Raw genomic sequence first — 7,409 nt, 5'->3', positions numbered from 1 at the left:
GTGTGTGTGTGTGTGTGTGTGTGTGTGTGTGTGTGATTCTCCTGCTGAATTACACGTGGCCCACATTGCATCCTGGTCACGGCTGGAGAGCAAGCACATGAAGCTCCCTGAGCTGAGTGCTCTCTGGGACCTGAGAGAGAGCTGGGACAGAGCCGCGGTTCACGCGGCGAGGATGGGATGTGAAAGGTATCCCAGAGCCTAGTGGCTGAGCTCATCCCTCCTTCTCCTAGCAGTCAACGGCTCTAGGGGGCCCCTACTCTAGGCAAGGTGGGCACACACCACCAGCTGATGCTGAGACTGGGACGAGAAGACAAAGCATCCTGGTCCCTCTGGCTGGCGCCCGTACCCAAATCGAGCTGCCTCTCCAGGTTTGCTTTATAGCTGCAGCTAGAGAGACGGAAAGTCCCACAGGGAGGAGAAGGCAGACTCAAGACCGTGGACAAATAACTAACGTGGGCCCTATGAAAATGCAAGGCTGGAAGGGAAGACTGTCTTTCAAGAAAAGGTGTCCCCTTATTTCACAGAGTCCACAGGCTCCCCCTCTTACATCTGTTTATTGGGCCATTCATCTTTGACTTCTGATGGCAAAGCGAGACCTACTAGGCGGGGGACAGTCCAGCGAGCTAGTAAATAACAGCTAATGTCACAGTCGCACCTGCTCTGCCTACAGGAGGGAACAGAGTGCTGCTCCCGGCAAAGAGGACTGCGGCAATGGGGGCCGCCACCCTCTCTGGACTCCTAGCCCAGTGCTCCAGCTCCAGTCATAAGAGTGTTTGAAGCGAATGAGGATGCGCAGTAAAACCCCATCGTCTGGCCAATTTGGACTCCCAGCGATCCTAGAGGACAGGGTAGAACTGGCCCTGTGGGCTTCTGAGATGGTCACTCCTTACAGGAGCAGAACGCCTCCCCTTTCTCCCACAGAGAGGCTGGTAGTTTCCTCCTGCGGACCTGTGGTCACAGTGCAACCCAGGGCTCACTACACCATCCGGGAGGAGGGGGGAAGGACCCTCACATCCAGTTCCCTACCTACAACTGGATTTTCTCAAAACAAATCGGACAGCCCCCTGGCTCACCATAATTTAACTTCTGAAGGTACTTGCAGAAAGCAGCTACTGGATTTTTTTTTTTTGTACCCACTTCCGGCCACCCCCCAAAAGACAAAAACAACAGTAGTAATTCAAGCTAGAACTAGAAAGAACATGTTTCCTATCTGACTTTTATCCTTTTCTATTACATATTACCAGAAGTTGCTCCTGGGGCAACCATGTGGACTAAAGGTCTTCCCCACCCTCACCCCTTTCCATGCCTTCCAGCCCAACAAAACCAGCAAGATAATCAAGAGGCATTCCAGTTAAAAGAACAGATATACAGATATCAATTCCTGGAGCTATAAAACATGCACCCCACTGTATTTTGTTTCCCATTGTTTGATGTCTTGTTAACAATGCATACACATCCCATATAAATCGGTTCACTTCCATGGTCATGTTGTCAAAGACCAGGACACCATCAGACACCTCTGGCAGTCAACCAGCTGTGTTTGGGGTTGTGTTTTAAGGAGCCTGCACCCCAGTCCGACTCTGGTCAGAGGTGTCTAGAGCTCTCTGGTTTGGCCTGAGGTTCATTACCAAACTTTATTTAAAGGGAGGCCTTTCTGTTAGGGTTTGGCTTCACTTAAACTAGGCAATCCTCTCAGGCAGCCACTTAGCCAAGTCTAGCTACCACTAGACCCAACTTCATTTGCACCACGGCAGCGTCCTGGATGTCAGTTTATGTGCAGGGTGACTGACAATCCATTACAGCCGCAGCAGCGTGAGTCCCGAAATTTACAACTGGATTTTATGACAGTTCAGTTCATAAAAAAAGAATTAAAATTGGGCCTAAATCAATTTTGATGGTCCGTCTAATAACCAAATAGATCTGATCTATTTGGTGGGCACTTGGATGGCAATCACTGTGGGTAGGCACTGTTCTCAATGCTTGACAGGTATTCACTCACAGTCCTCCTTTGTACCCCCGGATAAGGGCAGCAAGGTGACAAAGGCCACAAGGCTACGTGCCCCTTCGCCCCCACCCTAAGCTGCCTCTCAATAGTTAAAACCAGAAACCACGCCCGCTGTCTCGAGTTGATTCCAACTCGCAGCTCCCCTACTTAGGGCTTCTGAAGCTGTCCATCTTTACAGGAGCAGACAGCCTCATCTTTCTGCCACGGAAAGGCCGGCGTGTTTGAACCGTCAACCTTGAGGTGAGCAGTCCAACACTTCCCCTACAGTACTTTTTTTGATTTAAAAGGGAGGTGGGGTGGGGTTTGTTGTGATGGGGAGATGTCCCCAGCAGTGAAGGAAGCGGTGAAAGTTCTGTGCACCAGCCCTCCTTCCCTCTGCCCAAAGCTGTACTCCTCGGGGTTCCTTGACTTCGACCACGACCAGAGAGGCGCACTTCTCCTGAGTCAGTAGCTGGGAATTTGTGTCCTGTTGTTGCCTGGGGAGTGGAGTCTTGAGTGTTCCTTCCATCATGGCCCTGAGTTCCTCAGACCCATTTCTACCAATGAGTCTAATGTGCCCCTTCCAGAGAGAAGCACAGACCGAGCCCAGCCTCTTGAAATGCCAGCTTCAGAAGGGACCGAGGAAGGAGGGAAGCAAGCAGAGGGCTTTCCCTTCACTAAATCTCAACCAGTCCCTGGGGAAGTGGAAGTGGGCAAGCGATCAGACCTCGTGCCTACATGGAGGCCAGGCCTGGGTGTTGGTGGGCACCGGCTACTATACAGTAGCAGTGGGGCCCATGCAGGTTCAGTGGTGGAATACCCACCTTCTAGACCGGAGCCTTGGGTTCAATTACTGGCCAATGCACCTCGGGCATGCCCATTCCCCATCTGTCAGTGAGGCTTGCTTGTTACTGTGATGCCAATCAAGGGAAGGACTATGAAAACATGCCTAGAAATCTTCTTGCCAAACACTCAGCCCAGAAAACCCTGAGGGGCACCATGTGATTTTCTGTTGTGCATTGGGGTCCCTGCGAATCAAGGCCTCCTGGCTCTGCATCTCAGGCCAGGCACACCGCTCTCCATTCACCAGAGAGAAGATATGGCTGAAAAGAGGTAAGCGTAGAAGGTGTCCCGAACTCCGGGCAGCTCGTGGGAGCACGGGCTTGGTGGAGACAGCCATGCTGCAGGAGGTGCTCTCTCAAATTAATTACTCCTCAAATGCAAATGGCCCTCCTTGCCTTCAGAGAGAGGAAAATACCATCACCCTCCCCCTGCCCATTACGGAAATGTGAAAGTGCCGTCAATAAGGTCAGCAGCCCTCTTTTCCAGCCCAGAGCTCCTTATGAGATCAATTCAGGTTTATACGCTTCATTTCATCCAGGCTGGAGTCTAAGGTTGGTTATAAATGTCCCTGAGATTGTCCTCCTGGAAGGGCGGGGACTGCCTTTTCTTTCAAGCAACTCGTAGAGGGTGCTCGCTGGATGGTAAAGGCAGATTCCTTTCAAATAGAACTACTTGTCGGCTTTTTCCATGGTTTCCCTTCTGGGCCTGGACATTTCTCATGGTCAGTGAGCCGGGTGCTACCGTCTGGTGGCTGCAAAGGCAAAATGTCAAAAGCCTGGGAGGCTGAGTAAGGCATACAGGACTTGTCACCGAGTCCATGGCTAGCCCTGGACTGAAATCCAGGCCCACTGACCCCTACACAATTGTTTGGCTTCATCCTTCACCACAAACATAAGTCTAAAATATAAGTTTGCCTCTTCTGGTCTGGAGGGGCAGCACAAGAACCTCTCAATCCTCCTTGTGAAAACAGCAGCAGGAGTTTCTAGGGCGGGAGCTTACACAGAGAGCTATTTTACTTTTATTTTTTTTTCTAGGATAGAGTAGTACAAATCAGAATGATGTCATGTGCCAAATATTGGCTTGTGTTTTGAACATAGCTCAAGAAGGGTGACAGTAGAAGGTAAACTCATTAGGGGAAAATTGATCTTAATATAAGGTGACCAGATGTCCCGCTTTGGGCGGGACTGTCCCAATTTTTAACAATTTTTCCCGCGTCCCGTGGCGTTTTTAGAAAGTCCCGATTTTTGGAAAGAATGCACGACAAGCTAGGATATACGGTTTTCAACTGCCATGTGGCTATTTCGCCAGGATATGCGTTTTATCAATGGTGTCCCGCTTTTGTCCCGCTTTACCAATATTAAAATCTGGTCACCTTATCTTAATATGAAAATGCTAAACTCTATCCCACCCAGAAAACCCACACCAGTGTGTATTCTGTCTTCGTCGGACAGTCAGAGGCCAGCAGGAAACGAAACGTCTTTCCTTCTCAGGAAACCAGCCCTGTGTGGGGAGGGCAGGGAAGCCTACCCTGGGAGCCTTGCCAACTGTTCTGTCTTCTCACCTGTCTCCAGCACGTGAGATCGTTCCCAGCCACTGCAGGTGAACCACATGTAGACGGCTTCTCTTGCAAACCAACAGAACCAGACATTCTAAAGATGATTTGCAAAGCCGGGCCACAGTGCTCAGACTGCGGCCCTCAGGCACCTGCATTCGCAGCTGTTCTAACTGAAAACACGTGTGCTCCAACCAATGTCTTTCTCACGCTCTCTCACTTCCACCATGTCCATTCTGATGCTTAGTGGCCCTATAGGACAGGGTAGAACTGCCCCTGTTGGTGCGTAAGACCTCTAATCTTGGCAGTAGACAGCCTCGGCTTGGTCCTGCAGAGCAGCTGGTGGCTTGGGACCACAGACCTGGTGCTTAGCAGCCTAATGCTCCACCAGAGTTACCAACAAATTACTGGAGGTCCTTTTGCACCTTACACCTGGGCTGATCCATCAACACATGGAGATCACCTGGAAACCACCCAAACCCTGCTCTTCGGTGTGACTGCCCAACACTACGAGAGAAACCAAACAACAAACCCTATCGACCCCAACCAGAAGCAAGGACATGCGTTATAGGGTAATCTCTCTGAGAAGTGTGAGACCCTAATTTGGGTTTGTGAGCCTTTCCGGGGGAGAGGGGCGGGGAAAGGGAGGAAGCAGTTCTAACTCCCTGAAATACCAGCCCCAGGGAAATTAGGCATGGAAATGTATCAGAATAACTCATATCAAGTCATCATGAAGCTAACCTGCATTTCCTATTAATGATCTACTCTATCTTTGCTTAACACTTGATAAATGAGATGCCTGATTGAGTCGATGGGTGATGTGTAAATCTCTATGACACTCCTACTTCACACACACAAAACATCACACAACACACACACACACACACACACACACACACACAAAACATCCACGAACCCTCTCAACCTTCCAACATCATTCAGCTTCTCTCTCTTCAGTACCACACCCTCTCAACGCCAGTGTATGTTACTTTAAGTCCCTTACTCAGTTGCAGATGCAGGAGAGATGGGCTCTGGAAACCACAATTTCATTTCATGAAGGCTGAGTTTATAGAGGAATCAAACAAAGAAACAGCACAAGATAAGGCAGGAACAAACTAAGGTCAAGACTCAAAGCCACGCTCACTGCCTTCGAGTCAATTTTGATCCACAGTGACCCTACAGGGCAGCACAGAACTGCTCCTCTCTCTTTCTAAGACTGTAATTCTTGGCGGGAGTAGAAAGTCTAGTCTTTCTCCCAGGAACTAGGATTGGTTTTATAAATGCAGCCTTTTCAACGTCAGTGTCTAGGTCTAGGATATGGTGTTAAGTCAAGCACACTATCACAACACCAAGGTAATTTCAAAGCAAACAAACAAACAAAACAAAACAAAACAAACCTTGGAGCCCTTAGAAAAGGAGAAGACTCCTGAGGAACTGGCCAAGGTAAAAAAAAAAGCCATCCTCCCCTTCCCCCATGTTCCGACCCCCCACCCCTACCCTGTACTCCTCACCCCCCACCCCGCCCCGCCAGGCATAGATAGCCAAATGGATAAAAGTTCTTTCAGTGCTCAGAAACAACTGGCCACGTCTCTAGAAGAAAAAGCCCCTTCCCGGGAAAAAAAAACAATCCAAGGTGATCATGAAATGTTAAGAGGGGAAAAAATCCACTGGAACAAATGTAATGAGCAATTTTAATACATTACATCAAAGTAGGCACTTTCCTGCATGACCTCTGGCTCAGTCTGAAGTTTTGCGGACTAAGGTGAAGAAAGCTAATGCCCAGCTACGTGTGTGCCTCTAAAGAGAAAGGGTCTAGCCATGCCGCATTCGGCTCACAAAACTTGGATGGGAAGCAGACAGGATATCAACTCAAGTCTCTGTGCTCTGGAGTCATGGAATTTGCATCACTCAAGCCCTGACCATTTGCCTCCCAGGTGACGCCTGTGCCTGACCTTGGGGGCAGGCACAGAAAATAGGCCCTCTCCAACATTGAGAGGCTGCTGTCAGAAGTCACCTCTGGCTGTCCTGACACCTGGTGGGCAGGAAAGAACTTGGGACTTTTCAGAGAAGTCCTCCTTTCTTCCCCATCCCTCTCTTCACCTGCCAGATTGTGATCTAGGTCCATTTCCAGGGCACTTCTAGCCGTCACCTGGCTACCTCCTATTGAAATTCTGGGTGTGCTTGGTCCGGGGAACACGTATGGATGTCTGCATCGCGGGGTCCCAGCTAGTACAATTCCTGGTGCAAAGGCTTTCAACACATTTACAGAGCGAACAGACCAGGGCGCCATACCGTCTCCCCGCACCCCTTCCCAAATCAGTAGAAGCCTCGGCAGAAGCGACACCTAGAGGGGGAGCGGAGGACAGAGAGCGGAAGCGCCATTCATCAGCGTCTCAGTGGAGGGGACAGTTACCAGGTCTGCTAGACGGCGCCGCACGGGGACAAACTCTCCCAGCAAACGGCATAGCCTTCGCAGGCCCAACTCTGCCAGGCCCGCGGGACCTTGCTGCAGATAAACAGATGGGCCGCCAGACCGCAGCAACGGATGCTCGCTGTCGCAGGATCCTGCTTTCAGCGGGCTTAGGCTCCAGCCAGAGTTGGGACGCAGAAGTCCTCAGGTGTCAGGCCTTAGGTGAACCCGCGCAGAACGTCACTTGGACCGCCGCAGGGAGCCCCAGCGCTTGCCCCCAAACTCGAGGCCACATGCACCCACAGCGCAGCGATGTCCCCCTCCCCTCCAAACTTAAAACAGGCTTATTTACTGAGGCAAAGAGAAAGAGAGATCACCCCCGACCCCCCAGCCCCAGTATGTGCTCTCTTAGGACCAAGCTCCCAGTCGGAATGAGTCCAGAACAAACTGCTCCCCAGAGTCACCCCCAGCGCGCCACACTGGCCGCCAGCTGCCAACAGCGACCTGCCCCGCAGAACGCGCGCGGCGGGCTCCGCGGAACCCACGGTGGGTCGCCGGGTTCCTTGTCCCCAGGCTCCCGCAGGGAGTGCGGGCACCCCGCCGCGGACGTGGCGGACCTC

This window comes from Echinops telfairi, unplaced genomic scaffold, assembly GCF_000313985.2.
Source record: "Echinops telfairi isolate 266 unplaced genomic scaffold, ASM31398v2 ScPeMD7_7469;HRSCAF=8507_1, whole genome shotgun sequence".
Classification (NCBI taxonomy): Eukaryota; Metazoa; Chordata; class Mammalia; order Afrosoricida; family Tenrecidae; genus Echinops; species Echinops telfairi.
This window is presented reverse-complemented; position numbering follows the sequence as displayed.